Source organism: Musa acuminata, chromosome BXJ1-5 (genome assembly GCF_036884655.1).
Source record: "Musa acuminata AAA Group cultivar baxijiao chromosome BXJ1-5, Cavendish_Baxijiao_AAA, whole genome shotgun sequence".
NCBI classification, from domain to species: domain Eukaryota; kingdom Viridiplantae; phylum Streptophyta; class Magnoliopsida; order Zingiberales; family Musaceae; genus Musa; species Musa acuminata.
Window position 1 is genome coordinate 30171884 of NC_088331.1, and position 18596 is coordinate 30190479.

The 18596-nt window shown below is 43.4% G+C and overlaps 2 long non-coding RNA genes across 2 annotated transcripts; one reads left to right on the forward strand and one right to left on the reverse strand.

The window, feature by feature from the left end:
- Nucleotides 1–608: 608 nt before the first annotated feature.
- On the reverse strand, nucleotides 609–5504 carry LOC135674112 (uncharacterized). The gene is made up of 2 exons (XR_010513514.1): nucleotides 5245–5504; nucleotides 609–786 (listed from the first exon to the last, which is right to left on the reverse strand). It is a non-coding gene; the product is annotated as an uncharacterized LOC135674112 (long non-coding RNA).
- Nucleotides 5505–14656: 9152 nt separating this feature from the next.
- LOC135674113 (uncharacterized) lies at nucleotides 14657–17548 on the forward strand. Its single transcript, XR_010513515.1, has 3 exons — nucleotides 14657–14939; nucleotides 15025–15669; nucleotides 16121–17548. It is a non-coding gene; the product is annotated as an uncharacterized LOC135674113 (long non-coding RNA).
- Nucleotides 17549–18596: the final 1048 nt, after the last annotated feature.

Below are 18596 nucleotides of genomic sequence, written 5' to 3' on the forward strand. Positions count from 1 at the left end.
GGTGCATGTTATAGATTCCAATTACAAGTGGTAGCATTATATGTTTAGCAGTTATAACTTTTATAATGACAGATTTATTTGCCATCTGTGCAAGAGGCACACAATACTCGTAAAGGTCTTTGTAATTTGGGTAAGTCAACAAAAAACCATGTATGAGTTAAACCCTCATATCTTGCAAAAACAACTAGAGAATGAACTTTCCAGTTACATTCACTATACAATCGACACTTTTATCAAATGATAAGGATGTTCTTCAAACGCCAAGGTCACGAGGATTCACAACAACATTTGAGGCATCTTATCTTATCCATATGTTTTTGAAGCCTTGTCTGTCGCACAGCAAAATGAAAGGCTTCCAAAAATAACTTCACTTTCAGCAAGAAGGACCAAGCTTAGTTTTCTTGTGGAGCAGCCTGGAGCCACTAGATTGCCCTGTCCACTAGATTGAGGATGAAAGCCAAACCGAAAATAACATCAAGGCATAAAACTAGATGCTAGACAAAGCATAACTAGATGGGAAACGTAGCAGCTTTTGCTGCATCCTGTGATCCCCACACTCCTCAGGCTAGTTTATTAGAATCACATTCTCACTAGCTAGAACCAGCATCTTACTAAACCAGAGAGATCACCCTTGGTCTTTACGATTACGAAAACGATAATTATTTCGTTCATTCTACAAAGTCTATAAAAAATTGATGATGATAACAAGCCAGCACTCCCTCGAACCCTTCCACATGCTCAAAAATGGATTCAAAAACAAGTTGGAGACTGTACCCCGTCCAGTATCTTCAAGAACAAAAGAATATTAAAAAAAAAAAGAAAGTGAACAACAGAATTAAGTATAACTGAGCTAAAGAATCTGGAAAACCAGTAAGCTTCTCCTAAGTTAATTTTCATAAAAAAAATATTGACTTTTAACTTTTTCAAATTGCCTTCCAACGTACTTTGAGTCGTCAAGGTCCCTCTCGGGTGACGGGATCAGTATTATACATCATCTTTAGGGTTAGGGACATATATGGATAGCAACTACCTTATAGGATAAAAATTTTGAAATTAAAAAAAAAAATATCATTCCACTAGTTACCTGAAATTGGATCAGAAATAGTTTTAAACTCACTTGAAAACTTAAAATGTTACACAAGTGGTATGACATTGAGTCAAAGATCTTTACACATGTTGATAGATAACCCAAAAATCAATCGGTAAGGATTTCAAACAGTTGAGAATGCTTTCTAAAATCAAGATACAAAGGTATTTTTTTAAAGGAAACCAAAGAGAAAATGATCTATATTTGACTTTAAGAATGCTATCCCATAAAATATTCTCTCTATTTAGAAGAGGTAGCAACCTTTTAGCAATAATAGTTTTCTTTACCAATTGGAGATTTCTGATCCCCAGCCCCCTTTCAAATTTGGGTTTAGTGATAGATTGTCAACTAATAAGATTGGAACCTTGTTAGACTCACTTCGGCTCAAAAATTTTCCTTAAGACTCTATTAATCTTCCAAATGATTTTGTCAAAAATATAAGAAATCATTAAGTTATGAAAAGGGATGGAGTTGATTACAACATTAATAAGAACAGACTTTCCAACTTGATTTACAATGTTGTTCTGTTGTTACCCTTGGATCCTATTCAGAACATTGTCCACAAGGATAGTTTGATATCTCTTAGGCAGCTTACTGTGAGAGATAAAAGTTCCTAATTATTTCATTAGCCAGCTTTCTTCTTTCGTATTAAAAAGGCTACAGATTCTATGCTTACTGAAAGGGTGATAGTGCTTAGGAAAGTATATGTCAGACATGGATCTACTGATATTCAGATTGGTAAATTTAGAGTATTGATCAAAAGTCTTGAGGAGATTCTCGTAGAACTTATCACTACCCCTAATGACAATGACCACATCATCTAGTAAACATTGGATGAGAGATCTTAATCCCTTTAAAATTAAAAGGCAAAATCTAAAAAGATCTAGTCATCTCATCTAAGATTAAAGAAAAAAAATTTAAACGATGATGAAAAGATAGGAGGATATAGGATCCCTGGCCTGATTCCTCTAGTAGTACCGAAAAAGGTATAGTGGACCTATAGATGCAATAAGCAAAGTTAGTAAAAAAGATGCAAGCTTTAATCCACTCAATGAACACCATAGGGAACTTTATATGACCCATAATATTAATGATAACATCTCTAGAGACTCGATCATAAGTTTTCTCAATATCGGTTTTAATAAGGATGAGAAGATTTCTCCCTCTAGACCTAAATATAGTGCACACTAACTCATTAATAATAGTAATGTTATCATGAATATCTCAACCTCATACGAAAGAGATTGGTTTTGATCTATAATAGAGTTTAGGAAGATTTAAGGGATATGACTTTGGTTAGAAGCTCGTAAATAACAGTACACAGGGTAATAGGTCTAAAGTTAGAAATTTTAAGTTTGACCCCAACTTTTAGGAATAATAGCTTAACTTATGAAAATTATTGAAAGTAGCAAGAATGAAGAGGTTAATGTCCTCCTAGAATTTTTTTTTTAAATAACAGTAAATCCATTCGAGCCAAGAGAGCTAGGTTAATATTCTAAAGGTTAAACTCCTTAAGAAGATTAGAATGAGAGTTGCTATGGAGTTTAGGAAGATTCACAAGGGGGTAAAGGAGGGGATTGTTCAAATGATCATTCAACAATCTATGGTACTAAGTCACAAATTCCAAGAGGATGTCATTAACATCCATGCTAGGGGGCTAAGAGTTATTCTAGATAGCATAGATAGTATTTATCTTTCTCTTGAGGTTAACCAATCTATGAAAAAATTTAGTATTTTTGTCTATCACATTCAACCACTAGTTTATTGCTTTAAATGCGATTGCCTCTAAAGAGTAGAGAGTTCTTGTCCAAGAGATGAGTAAGGTTATCTTTATTTTCAAGGACAATTATATTCCTAAGAGTGTCCCTAATATCATCCTTAAGGGACTCAATACTATGTATACTCCAATTGGTCATGTGCTTTCCTATATTGAAAAGAATAAAATGAAGATACATAGGCCTGATGAGATAAAGAGAGTTATTCATAAAGTTTCTAACGACATTAGCAAAAAGTTTCATAACAAAAGAGATGGAATCTCCGGGGATCTACGGGGTTAATGTTAAGATTGATCAGAAGAGGGGCATGGTCAGAGGTAATCTTAGGTAAATACTGGATCATAACATTCGAAAAACAAGAACATCAAGCATCATTTGTAAGGATTCTATCAAGCCAAGTAGAAACATGAGAAGGACCAAACTGCTTATAACACCAAGTAAAGCAATTACCATGAAATCCCAAGTCAATCAACCTAGAACAAAAATGAAAATTATAAAAATCTTGAACTTATCTATTCAAAAGAACAGACATATTATCTAATTTTCTATTTGGAGTAGCAATAGAATTCATGTCACCATAAACCATCTAAGGAACAGAATCCAAACTAACACTAGTTAACAATCTCTAAAGAGGGCGATAAATATAAGCATTTGTACCAGCATAAATAGTAAAAAGCCAAGGAGGTTTACTGTCCTCGACTATGAAGTAGAGGGCTTGTTAACTATTGTAGATTTCTACTGTCATTAATTGATCATTCCTTTATATAATTAGAATACCATTAGATATATCGATAGCATCGTAGAAAGCACCAACCCAAAATCAGACATATAATGAAATTATAATTTATGTATCTATTAAGATGCATTTCCAAAAGGACGATCAAGGAAAGATTGTGGTTTTTATCATCATCCTAAAATGACTTTTCTTTTTCTTTTTTTAGGCCCCCTTGCAATTTCATGAGAGGATTAACATTAAGAATATATATGAGGAGGGGAAGAAGAATTAGAGGGACTAGTGTCCATAGTGTTGTTAGAAGGGGAAGACACTAAAGGCCTTCTTCTTATTATTCTTTTTTTTAATCTTTTTCTTATTTTTGTGTCTCATAGCAAAAAAAAAAAAAGAGGATTAGGACTTTCCTATATGCCTTGCGATGAGCTTTGGGGCCATCTCTCTTGGCTTCTCTAGATTACTTTAGATTATCTTTTTCAAGTAGGAAGGAGCCATCGCCTATCTCTATTGCCTCTGTAGATTGAAAGGACTTGACCACTTGAGTAACCAGCTCTTCAAAGTTTCCAATAGCAATGTGTGAAGAGAAGGAAAGGAAGGAGAAATTCATCATTTAGAGCTCTTTGTTTGTCTGTGCCTTGGAATTAGTAATCATCCATCAAAGATGGAAGCCAATCGGTCTTGAGTTCTTTGTTTCCATCGAGAAAATCAAAATCCCCAAAGCAGTGCTGCCTAGGTTCCCCAAGGGGCCACTTGGCCTAGCCAAAGAGATAGTTGTAGAATTCAATTTGTCATTACAGAGAAAGAGATAGGAGGTGTCAAATGTTGACCTCAGAGCATTAACATATTATTTAATTATCTCATAGAAGGCCCTCTGCTATATATTTACTACCTTATTTCCCTTCTACTGCACGACACTCAATCTCGGAAAGTAACCAGACCTACTATGCCTCTGAGAAGTCAAAGCCACCATTTGATCCTTGAGATCGTTCTTCCCTTAGGCACTGATACAGTCATTACCTAAGGGTAGGACTTGTACTGATTTAATTACCCAAATTAGGATCCAGTTCCTTATAGTCGATAGTCAAAGGGCTATCAGACTCCTCAGTGGGTTTGGGTAAGACCCTAGGGTGCCCTCTAGGGTTTAGCTGATCAAGTCTAATCTAGTTGTATCGTTGAACCTTGATCAAAGGCTCATAGAGAGACTTGAATGTGACGAAGCTTCTCCAAGCATTTTTAAGTTTAGCTTCAAGCTCGTGAGAGATGTAATATTCTAACATATGGCTCACCATTTCATGATTGAAGTATATGTTTGAAATATTTTTATACGTCATTGTTTGAAAAAAATTATGAGATCCATATCTAATCCAAAAATATTATGATAAATATTTTTAAAAAATTTATAAAGATACACGCCTAGTAAATTTTTCATGGTGCCTATCATAATAATATTATCAATCTTAATAGGTTTTTCAATCTTTCAGGCTATTTGAAGAAAAAGATTAGACATAAGAAATTCTAAAAAAAAAAGGGCTCGAAAATGATAAGTTTCTTGCACAAAGGCTAGAAACCAGAGCCCTCCTTGGTCATGCCTTTTCATTCATGAATCGAAAAAAGAAAGAAAGAAAGAAAGAAAAACCCTAATGCAAGATTACCAATATGACATGTAGATGAGATGCGCCGTTTTCTAACAAAAATCAAGCCTTACGAGCATCATCGACCTCCTTGTTATCGAGCATGAGCTCTAGATTAGAGGACGACTGAATCCGGGAAGCAGGAGTCGGGTTGACAGGAGTTGAGAAGAAATGAGGGTTTGAGAATGCCAGCCTCAGGAGACGACACGACGACAAGGGAGAGGGTTGGGAGGAGGAGAAATGGGAAAGCTCATTGTTGACAGAGTAACTTTTATCTGTGCATGTGGCTTGATCATTTGGTCCTCACTACATTGCATCGTCGGTAAGGTAAACATAGAATTACAAAGGAGTTATGAAATTATTAGTGTTTTTCATCATATATAATATAATTTCTAATCGGATCAGAAAATTATCCGGTCCTTGTGTAAATTCGTATCCGTTAGTTAGTGAACAAAGATGTCGTGGTTGATGAGACAACATGGCCTGATCCACGGGTTAATATCAGGAGTCTTCTGTCGGTTGAGCTGGATGCCGAGGTCGACTGGACTCTCACGACAGGGTGCAGATCAACATTTCTTGGTGTGCTGATCTGGTGCTATGTATGTCGTGTTGTGTCTCTCCTTCTCCGGGATGGTTGGCAGCTCATCTTCGTGAGATGGTCGTATTTTTCTGCAAAAATTGCCCTTGTCGGGATCACCCGACGCGGCCCCTCCGATAAGCAAGTCAGTGGAGTGATCGATTGATTTTTCTCCCCCCTCCTTTTTCCTGGATCAGGTCGGGGGTATTTATACCTGCGTGTGGGAATTGGTCGGGCCCTGGTCCGGTATGGTTGTTGACTCTTGGGGTGGTCAGGCCGCACAGTCGTACCGTTGGAGCTTGACATGGCATGCACCCCGCGGTTCTGGAGGCGTACGTTGTTGCGTCGGTCTGCAACGTTTGTCGGTGGTTCACATAGGGCCAAAATATGCCGACGGATTGCTGATGGTCTGGGAGACATGCCTAGGTTTGAGGGATATGACAGCGTTGGGCTTTTCATGGGAGGAACGAATTGATTTATCGAGGGTAATTTAGGGGGGCGGTGCCTAGTGATCCGGGCAAGACTGACCCTGCTGGTCGAACGGTAGAGGCTTGTTGAGGCGAAACTGAAGAGTTGAAACCGACGAGGCGAGACCTGCGCGACGAGGCTGGATTGACTTGTCGGGGGGCGGTGCCCCGTGTATCGGGTAGGATTGACTCTGCTGATCGAACGGTAGAGGCCTATCGAGGCGAAACCAAAGCGTCAAAACTGGCGAGGCGAGACCTACGCGGCGAGGTTGGATTGACTCGGGCAGGATTGACTCTGCCGATCGAACAGTAGGGGCCTGTCGAGGTGAAACCGACATGTCGTAGGTCGGAGAACGAGTTTGGCATGGCCCGGAGTTACGGTTGCCGAGATGTGACTAGGGCATGGCTCAGGCGTTGGATAGTCGATGTGCGTGGCTCAGACACTAGATTTGGCTGATATGTGACTCGGGCGTTGGATTGGCCGCGAGGTGTGGCTCGGGCATTGGATCGGGCCGAGATGTGACTCGGGCATTTAATTAGCCGCGAGGTATGGCTCGGGTGTTGGATCGAGCCGAGATGTGACTCGGGCATTAGATTGGCCGCGAGGCGTGGCTCGGGCATTGGATCGGGCCGAGATGTGACTCGGGCATTAGATTGGCCGCGAGGCATGGCTCGTGCATTGGATCGGGCCGAAATGTGACTTGGGCATTAGATTGGCTGCGAGGCATGGCTCGGGCATTGGATCGGGCCGAGATGTGACTCGGGCATTAGATTGGCTGCAAGGCATTGCTCAGGCATTGGATCGAGCCAAGATGTGACTCGGGCATTAGATTGGCCGCGAGGCGTGGCTCGGGCATTGGATCAGGCCGAGATGTGACTCAAGCATTTGATTGGCCGCAAGGTATGGCTCGGGCATTGGATTAGGCCAAGATGTGACTCGGGCATTAGATTGGCCGCGAGGCGTGGCTCGGGCATTGGATTAGGTCGAGATGTGACTCAGGCATTAGATTGGCCGCGAGGCATGGCTCGGGCATTGGATCGTGCCGAGATGTGACTCGAGCATTAGATTGGCCGCGAGACGTGGCTGAGACGAGAGCTAGATCTGGGGGCCGAGTGGGTATATTCAGCTCTAAATCGGACCTGGGGACCGAATAATTTCGGTTCTGATTCGAGTCTGAGGGCCAAGTTTATGAGCTCGGCTCCGAATTGAGTCTGGGGACCGAGTTTGTGAGCTTGGCTCTGAATTGAGTCTAGGGACCGAGTTGTGAGCTCGGCTCCGAATAGAATATGGGGACCGAGTTGTGAGCTCGGCTCCGAATTGAATCTGGGGACCGAGTTGTGAGCTCGGCTCTGAATAGAATCTGGGGACCGAGGTGTGAGCTCAGCTCCAAATTGAATCTGGGGATCGAGTTGTAAGCTCGGCTCCGAATTGAATCTGGGGACCGAGGAGTGAGCTCGGCTCCGAATTGAATCAGGGGACCGAGTTGTGAGCTCGACTCCGAATTGAGTGCTGACGGATCGCCCATCGGGAGCGATCTGGAATGACCCGAGCAAGAATCGAGCTTGGGGCGTTCACGGGTCATTAGTCGGGAGTGATCTGGAGATGCTCGGGCAAGAGTTGGGCCGGCGAGCCATAGGTCGAGAACTGATCTGGAGAGGCTCAGGCAGGAGCTGGGACAACAAGGCGTAGGTCGGGAACCGATTTGGAGAGGCTCGGGCAAAAGATGGGCCGACGAGCCGTAAGTCGGGAACCGATCTGGAGAGGCTCGGGCAGGAGCTGGGCCAGCGAGGTGTAGGTCGGGAACCAATCTAGAGAGGCTCGGGCAGGAGCTGGGCCGATAAGGTGCAGGTTGAGAACCAATCTGGAGAGGCTCGGGCAAGAGCTGCGCCGGCGAGGCGCAAGTCGGGAACCGATCCGGAGAGGCTCGGTCAAGAGCTGGGCCGACGAGCCGTAGGTCGGGAATCGATCTAGAGAGGCTCGGACAGGAGTTGGGCCAGTGAGGCGCAGGCCGGGAACCAATCTGGAGAGGCTCGGGCAAAAGCTGGGCTGGCGAGCTATAGGTCGGGAACCGATCTGGAGAGGCTCAGGTAGGAGCTAGGTCAGAGAGGCGCAGGTCAGGAACCGATCTCGAGAGGCTCGGGCAAGAGTTGGGTCAGCGAACCGTAGGTCGGGAACCGATCTGGAGAGGCTTTGGCAAGAGCTTCAATACAGAGACGCCCCTAAGCTGGTTGACCCGACGATGAGTCTGGACGCTACTGATGAGTCAGTCGTTACTTTTGGGTTCGACGGAAGGGAGGCTGGTCGGTGGTTCTCCCTCGGAGATAATTCCTGTCAGATGCTCCCGCGACATGACCCTCCTTCTAGCGCCAAAATATTAGTGAACAAAGGTGCTGTGGCTGATGAATCAGCATGGCCTGGTCCATGAGTCAATGTTGGGAGTCTTTTGCCGGCTGAGCTGGATGCCGAGGTCGACTGGGCCCTCACGATGGGGTGCAGATCAGCGTTCCTTGGTGTACTGATCCGGACGCTATGTATGCCGTGCTGTGTCTCTCTTTCTCTGGGGTGGTTGGCAGCTCGTCTTCGTGAGATGACCGTATTTTCCTGCAAAAATGGCCCTCATCGGGATCACCCTCCGACGAGCAAGTCAGTGGAGTGATCGATTGATTTTTCCCCCTCCCCCTTTTTCTTGGATCAGGTCGCGGGCATTTATACTCGCATGCGGGAATTGGTCGGGCCCTGTGGTCCGGCATGGCCGTTGACTTTGGGGGTGGAACAACCTCTCTGACGAGGTGGCGTCTTCGAGGGTGCTTGAGCGGTGTCAGACGACACTATCCTAATAGCAAACGGCACCACCCCCAGCTCTTGGGGTGGTCAGGCCACATAATCGCACCATTGGAGCTTGACGTGGCATGCACCCCGCGGTTTTGGAGGCGTACTGTCATGGACAAACTCCTAAACAAGATGTTTGATGTAATGCTTATGTATGTCCGTGTCTTTTGGCATGTTCATGCCTTATACAACATGTAGAGGGGTGGTCGAAGGCTTAATAGTCCCATTTTAGTTGGGTTGGTGGCCTCTTTAGGCTTGTAAATAAAGGTTGTGTCATGTGGATACGTGCGAGAGATTTTCGATCTATAATGGATCATTTTACCCTTTATTGTGCAACTGTTTAGAGCTTGTAAAGTCTGTTTGTAATTTGCATTGTCTATGAAGTGTTTTTCGGAGATGTTTGCTTGTGGATCCCGATTGAGGCGTTCTCTCTAACCCGTTCTCTCTTTTGTTGGTCCTAAGGGACAATGGGAGGCTTCGGGGAGGTTGACCTTTGCGGACGGACACGCAAGGGTGCCGCACGACTTAGGCAAATCCAGCTAAGTCCGTGACAGATGGTATCAGAGCGCGACAAGCACTCATAGAAACACTTAGCATGCAAACGTGGGGGACCTAGCGGGGCTGCGTTGAGGACAATCAGCACACGCGCGACCGTTTGGGGGAAAACGGGCATGGAGATGTAGGGAAAAGGAGTCACTCGGAGGAGCGGGCATCTGACATTGGAAGAATGTGGAGCGCACAAAGGTTGGGATGGTTGGGTTTGAGCTATGGCTCAACGTTGACAACCATACTTGATGGTGCTCAAGGCAAGCGAGGCGCTTGGTAAAGGATGAGACAATGCAAGGTGGAATGAGTTGCTCAACGACCAAAAGAGTTATACAAAGCTCACAGAGGTGAGGGGAATTGCTAACTCGAAGAATTTGGTACTCATGCATGGGCTTGTATATGGATAATGGAATGTTCGTGGCCATCCCAAGGCGACCGAAACTCGGCGCCATGGAGCATTGGAACTTTCTCTTCGGCATGTGAAGGATACGGCTGTAGGAGGCTGAAGTGTGTAACGAGTTCAGCATGTTGCTAGGCCTTGAGTGGTGCAGCGGGGGCTGTATTGACGTGGAGTCACAATCTAGCAAGTGCGTTTGCAGGAGGCAGAACAATGCATAGTTTGTTCAGCAGATCGGAGTAGTCCAAGGGGATGGTGGTCTCCGAAACGAAGAGAGATGTTGCTCTAACGGGACAGTTATCCTGGAGGGATAAGTCTCGGCTCTCTAGAGGGAGAATCATGTGGGACAAACCTCACATGTTGAGGAGGAGTACCTCAACAAACAACAACTCCACGAAGCTCAATGGACTGAGCAGGAGGCGAAGAGTCATTGCATGATCTCACTTGAGAGAATGCATTGGTGGATGCATTGCGAGATCAAGTGGGGGAGCGACCCAAAGCAACACAAATGAAGGCACACTTGGAGTCGATATGGAGATCGGACTCAAGGGAGGGCTGACCCGTGGAATGGTGGGCGCGAGGGCCACCATCGACTCAATACAAAAACGAGGAGCGGAGTAACTTGGCGAAGTACCCAAGTCGCATTAAGGGAGCCAACATATAAGTTGGAACATGGAGCAGAGGCACAGTGCTTTCCTTAGACAGAGGTCAAGGACATGAACTCTTGTAGAGGCAAGAGTAGGATCATGTTGTTCCATGGGTCCTTCATTCTGACGGAGCGGACTCATCTTGCATGGTGCCAAAGACGAAGGGAGCTTCTGGGCACATGCACCTTATCTCGGAGAAGCATTTGATGGAGGAACTAAGGCGACTCAATTTGCGAAGGCGAAATTGGGTTCCGAAGGCCTTAGCACGGGGCAAGAGGACTCAGAGGTGGGTACTCTTAAAGAATATGCCATAGTGTTGCCATTCAAGTTGCCATGAAGGAAGCAGTGTGTAGGGGAGATTGTGCCGGTAGGGGCAGAGGCCCAGGATCTAGACAATGGTGCACAAATTACAGTGAAGTCGGTGGACTTCGAGAGCTACTAGGCGACGGACTGTCCTAGAGCGGTGCTTTATCTAGGTGTGACCCAAGAGTGGGTGGATGAAGGTCGATTACCAAAGGAACGAACAAAATCAAAGGTGGAAGAGACCCTGCGATGTATTGGCAGAGGCCACACATGGAGGGTTCACAATTCGAGTTTATTCCACAAGGATCAGAATGCAATGGAGATGTCACCAGGAGGCGACATGGTGCAGCGGATCGTGGTGGAACAGTTCGTGGCAATGCGATACACACGACATCGTCCCGTGAGGGATTAGATCATATGGAGGTATGATCGGGAGCTACTGGAAGCTCCACTTTGGTGAACAAAACGACGGCAAGAAGGGCTATGGATTCAAGGAGTGAAGGCCATGGTACTGCAGAGTCGGGTCTTCCGTGCGTGTATCGAATTTTACATCAGATGAAAACCTTGGTCATCAACATATGGGGGGCTGGGTTCCACCAAGGGAAAAGTCCGAATGCAAGTACTAGTGAGTTCCATGGGAGGAACTTGATCATGCAGAGGTATGATCGAAGCAACTAGAGAGTTGGATTGCTCCAGAGCTCATATTCGCTTAAGGGAGCCCGACAAGTCAGAGGACAAGGTCGAGTAAGCGAACGTTGCTACCAAAGAAGCTAAAGAGAACATAATCGGTGCAAACCCTATAATACGATGGCAGAGGCCATGCATGGGAGTTGTAGTCTGTCTTTCCATCGACCAAAGGAGAGCTGCTTGGAGAACACAGAGGTGTTGAAGCAGGGGGTCGAAAGGGGCGAGGAAGCGACGACGAGTCCAGAGGGACTTAGCTACCTAAAATCAAGCATCAATTAGAATGGAGGTGGACTTAGAGGAGTGCCACAGAGACATATCTACTGATCACGACGGATAGTAGTGCCATGGGCATGGCAACGCCATGGTACTGCAGAGGCGGGACTTCCGTGAAAGTCATTGATCCCTTTCTCTCATGGAGGGAGAGCGCTTGGTCGTGAAAGGGGCCGAGGAGGTGGAGCATGCAGAGACAATCTCCAAGTACCGAGACAAGGCTGAAGGGCAGAGGCCGAGGAACTTCGTAAGACCGGTGTCAATGAGCTTCTCATCAAAATAGCCGAAAGTGAAGGACTTCGGGTTATCCAAGAGTGCATGACCAAGGAATGAAGCAGGCAGTACGCGGTGCTATACCTTCGCTACTCAGGGGAGTAGGCAACAGGGTTGATGGAGAAGACGGTACAATCCCAGAGGCAACCAAACCTATGAGAGAATTACTCCAAGTTGGGGTGAAAACTTCCTGCATTCCAGAAGTTCGATGGCATTGAGAAGGTGAATCACAGTAACTAACTCAATGCAAGGAGTGCAAACACTTCAAGTGCTTCAGAAGTGTGAGCAAAGAGCAGGCGAAGGCTAGTAACCAGCTCGATGTATGGAGTACAACCTCGAGGAGGCGGGCGAAGTCAAGTAACCTTTGCCTTCTCAACTCTTAAGAGAATGGGTGAAACCGAGTACCCCAATTCTCTTATCTATCCAACAGAGGAGCTCTGCATAAGTTCAAAGACCCTTCGAAGATAATGGAAGACAATAGTTGTCAAATCATCACCAACGGTGATCAGTGCTACTGAGAGTAGATTGTTCGCTTCATTTCCCAACGAAATGACAATCGAAAGCATAAGTGATGCAAACCTACTTGGATGTGACAACTAAGTGAAATAAGAGTCAATGAGCAAATTTGGTGGAGGAAGGACCCAAAACTTTAGAAGTTTGCGAGACGATGCTCGTTAAAGCTCCAACAAGCATCCATCTAGTTCAAGCAGCATGAGGAATTTGAGAGACTAGCGCAATGAGGATGGTCTTTTCTTTCATCTAGGGGATCCGCAGGAATCAACAATGATCAACACAACTCAGCCAACCCCACACCAGAGTCAGAGTCATTGGTGAGTTGAAGCAGCATGGCGGATCAAAGGTTCGACTACTCAAAAACAACAGCGGAGAGCAGCTAGGAGCCAAGAGGCGCATTGTAGCTAGAGCAGAAGATTGAAGACTCAACAAAGGCGAGGAGTTGCAGTATCGACAAAGGCTTCAACGAGGACGTCGAAGGAATAAGTGAGGGAGAATGTCACGGACAAACTCCTAAACAAGATGTTTGATGTAATGCTTATGTATGTTCGTGTCTTTTGGCATGTTCATGCCTTGTACAGCATGTAGAGGGGCGGCCGAAGGCTTAATAGTCCCATTTTAGTTGGGTTGGTGGCCTCTTTAGGCTTGTAAATAAAGGTTGTGTCATGTGGACACGTGCGAGAGATTTTCGATCTATAATGGACTATTTTACCCTTTGTTGTGCAATTGTTCAGAGCTTGTAAAGTCTGTTTGTAATTTGCATTGTCTATGAAGTGTTTTTCGGAGATGTTTGCTTGTGGATCCCGATTGAGGCGTTCTCTCTAACCCGTTCTCTCTTTTGTTGGTCCTAAGGGACAATGAGAGGTTTCGGGGAGGCCGACCTTTGCTGACGGATACGCAAGGGTGCCGCACGACTTAGGCAAATCCAGCTAAGTCGATGGTATTACATCGATCTGCAACGTTTGTCGATGGTTCACATAAGGGCCAAAATATGCCCTATCAATGTCTAAAAACTATTAAGTGCATGCTAATTTGAACTAACCGATTGATGATTTCTTGGGCAATAAAAAAAAAGCCTTTATTTTTTTTTCTTTCTTTCTGGTTTTTCTTAGGATGTATGTATGTGCTTTCCTTTTTAAAATTTAAAGTTTCTGCAACCACAACAGTGTTCGACGATTTGCCAGAGAAAGGTAAGAAAGTGCTTGGAATGATCATGATGCATGTGTACGATTGGATTCCGTCTCGAGTTGACAATCACAAGGCTAAGCATTGACTTCATTGGAAATTCTATACATGCCGACAAACTGTATGTGTATTTGCCTGACCGCCAACTGCCACGCATAGAAATAGAAAGATGGGAGTTTCTTTCTTGGAGAAGGCAAGAGTTTCTAATCTCTTCTCGAGGAATGGAATCAATTTCGCAACAGCAACAACAAGTCAAGGCGAGTATGTATGCAGGGCGGTGTCAACTTGGCCATACTTGCTCTTAGTTTATTGTTGTTTAGTCTGGGAGCAATGTTCTACCTCCTAGTTTATACATGTGACTGCGTTCGAATTGTAGTGTCAAGCAAATCGAGGTGTAGCTGCAGAGAAATCCATGAGATGAAGGAATCCAAGCTGCAACTTGGCCTGCACCTTTCCAGCTCAACTACCCCACATTCCTCACTCATCTTGTGTCTTCAAAACACATTGCCAAGGCCTAGAGAGAAGCAAAGGTGATGGAGCAATGCAGTAACTTTTGCTGCAGATATACTTTCTTATTTTATTTTATTTTTTGTGATTGTGAGTGTAGCATTTCTCTGCAATAAAACTTATGTTTCTTCACCATTATTGTTTGAGAAATCTATGAGAATTGTCTTAATAGTTGACCAGAAAAACCTGCCACATATTAATCTAAATCTTTCATGTTTTCTGATTGTGATTTATATTCAACCCTGCATTTATAGGAAAACACTACGATGATGATGATGATGATGATGATGATGATATCTTCTCTCATGACTATTCCTTGCTCTTTGTTCAGCCCACCTTCTTCACTTTGAACCTGACCTATTTCGTTGCAACTGTGCAGGTCAAGACTTGTCATCTGTTCAAGCCAACTCAAACATTCATTCACTTTGGAAGAAAAGATCAACAGAGGGGGATTTGAAGACTGTGTGACTGTGATCCATCAAAACCTATTGTAATCACAGATAAGGCCATGAAGGTAAGCAAGTAGACATCAACGCAAGTATTGCTGCAGTATTTTTCTTGATCCGCCAGCAGACCATGTTTCTGAGACAAGCTTGCAGTTGCATGCACAGGAGTTTTGTACCTTGCATTTAACTCTTTCTTGAGAGCTGTAGTCCATGCCATCAAAGGCCGAGGCCAAGGTAAGGAAGCCATTTTTGAATGGTGGTGTGGTAGGACCAAGAAAGGGACAGGGGAAGGCGGAGGCAGTAGCAGATGGCCAGGGGAGAGGAACCTTAAACATCAAACCAGCTTAGTTTTCCACAAAGGAAAAGTAAAAGAAACCTTGATGCACCCCACCACCACCCCACCCTGCACGGAAGGTGCATGTTGAACAGATGGAATACAGTGTATCTGCACCCACAGATACAGTGTGACGGACATCAGACTTCCAACCTCCCACCCAACACACACATAGAAAATGCAGCAGCAGAACCTGCCAAGAGGATCAGCACTACATGTGTTTCCTTTGAAGCAAATCTCCAATCACCACATCTCTTCCTTTCTTGGCTGGCCTTTTGTGCTTTCTCTTTGCTCTCCTTGTGTTTCTGTCTCGAAATCTTAGGAAAAGAGACAAGAGAACACATGCGCTTGTCATTCTCCTTTCGGCGTTTTTGATGCGGATTTAAAGAGAAAATCCACTCTCGGAGGGATAGGGTGACATGGAGCAAACCGATTTTTAAGCGTGGGAAGAGATTACAACAAAGGTATTGCTTGCAATATTTATCACAGATTCCTACTTGTTCTTGAGCATAAAAAACTATCTGCAGAACCAACATATTTTTTCTTCATAGCTTCATATTAGAACTCTTCAATTTTTTCTTTTATATATATATATATATATATATATATATATATATATATACATTTATCTGTTTGAGGGAAGTTGTTTTACTTTTCATAGTGTAGACCCTTTAAAAGTTGGAAAACAAGAGAGGAAGCGAAAATCAATGCAATGCTGAAGATGGAGTCAATGAACTTGCTCCAAACTTCTTTTATGATTGCATGATGAATTTGTTTTTTTGAGGTGAACTCATAGTTCAATGACTTCCATCTGGTAGTTTGGGCATGATCTTATTTTCTTGAAGATTTAATCAAGTTTTGGATCAAGTATCATATCCAGAAAACTAACCTCACTGTGATGATCAATGTCCTCAGGCAACTTGTCATACTTGTTGGTCTTTTCCATAGCTTGTGCTTGGTGTGAGCTTGGCACAATCCAAATCCAAGCAAGGCATTGGTGTCATCTTTCAGCAGAAGCAGTTCACTTCACAGATCTGAGAGAAGGATTCTGAACAGGAATGCTGTACTAAGTGACTGTTGGATCTCAGATCCTGGCAAGAAGGCATTTAGTGAAAGCATCTACTGATCTGAGAGAAGGATCCTGAAATGGGAAGACTGTGCTAAGTGGACATTGATCTAGGATTTTGACGAGAAGGCATTTAGTGAAAGCATCTACTGATCATAGAGCAGATTTGAGCTGTGGGCAACTCATCGGATGGAACTTGAAATCGCACTTCCAAATGTATTTTGAGTTGTTGAGCTATCAGTCAAGGACACCAAACGATCAGATTGAGGTACAAGCTCACTGGGTTGGATTCATGGATGCCAGAATGAGGAGGAACACATTTGCAAGTGGCTCAAGCATGGAGTATAAGAGAACCCCAATGATGCATCATGAGCCAGATCGCAGAACTTCTCCATCAACCTATTTCAGCATTGAATCGTTTCTGCTACTTGCCTTTGTCACTGCATCACTGCTGGTACTTCCACTCATACTGCCTCCATTGCCACCTCCGCCTTCCATGTTGCTTCTTCTACCCATTGGCCTTCTCGTTGTGCTTTTGATCCTGGCTTTTATGCCTTCGGACATACGAAACATCGCATCTTCCTACTTGTAAGTATGCTGCGAGCTTTTCATCTTTGAAGCTGATGAGTGAGTACATCTTTCTTCATTTAATTCTTTTGAATGGCATTCATGGACTTGAACTTCTTGATCACAAAAAGCTAATGAAGCCGATGAAAGTGATGCTATCTTTCAACATCATCTTACGGTAGTTCTCCACAAGAATTATGAATTCTAACAGGGAAGTGAATCTTGATGCATCGGAGCTTGAAATTTTCCATGATCCTTCTGATCAAATAGTGGACATTTGCATCGTGCTGGCAAGCAGATAGCTTCAGCTAAGAATCCAAGGCTCATGAAACATGGAACGTTCTGAACTGTCATGGACAAAGGAAAAGGAAATCTCATCTCTGTCGAGTTCTGACAGAGAATCCAGAGAGGACATGTCATGGACAAAAAAATATTGAACAAGAAAGATACAGATGCCGAGAGGAGGAAGATTTTGGTGCTTGGTTGTTTATAGTAGAGGGAGATTTCCTTTTCCTTGTGCCACTTGTGTCTTTCTGCATCATCCAAGTGTAGAAACTGAGAAACATGTTTTTCTTCAGATACAAATCAAATTCACCATTTAATGCAGCTGTATCTGCAAATTTTCCAAAATGATACATACGACTGTAAGTTGCAACTGCAGTCATTGTTCAGATGACTACTCAGTGTTAAATAAAACATGTTTTTCTTCAGATACAAATCAAATTCACCATTTAATGCAGCTGTATCTGCAAATTTTCCAAAATGATACATACGACTGTAAGTTGCAACTGCAGTCATTGTTCAGATGACTACACAGTGTTAAATAAAACATGTTTTTCTTCAGATACAAATCAAATTCACCATTTAATGCAGCTGTATCTGCAAATTTTCCAAAATGATATATACGACTGTAAGTTGCAACTGCAGTCATTGTTCAGATGACTACTCAGCGTTAAATAAAACATGTTTTTCTTCAGATACAAATCAAATTCACCATTTAATGCAGCTGTATCTGCAAATTTTCCAAAATGATACATACGACTGTAAGTTGCAACTGCAGTCATTGTTCAGATGACTACTCAGTGTAAAATAAAACATGTTTTTCTTCAGATACAAATCAAATTCATCATTTAATGCAGCTGTATCTGCAAATTTTCCAAAATGATACGTACAACTGTAAGTTGCAACTGCAGTCATTGTTCAGATGACTACTCAGTGTTAAATAACATGGAAGGAGTAAATTGTTGATTATAACTTGATAGTATCATGTTGTTATAAATCCGGTCAATTTATGCTGTTTTTATTTTCGTCTTTACCTGGAGAGGTTATTAAATCAATGCAGATAGATTAATGATCAACATGTTGTGGTGGTGACTGAGGACTGCTGTATCTTTGGCAGTATTCATGAGTTTTCTGTAATCATCTAAAGATTCAAGCGTGCATAAAGGAGGCAGATTGAATTAGTAGGGATCATCCATTGACAAGGACTCGTGCAAGATAATCTTTAGAAAGGAAGGCTGTGTGGTGACGACGACCTTCATGATCCACCCAATCCATCAATTATTATACTGGTTGATAATGTTCCTGAATTGTATCATCATCCGCCACCTCCCCCTTCATAAAAAAAAAGGGGGTTTAAACCAGACATGGATGATAATATTGTATTTATCAGTATATTATCGGCAATTAATTAATATTTTATGTCAATAAATTATATATTATACAGACTGTCAACAAAAAATAATTACAATAACCTCA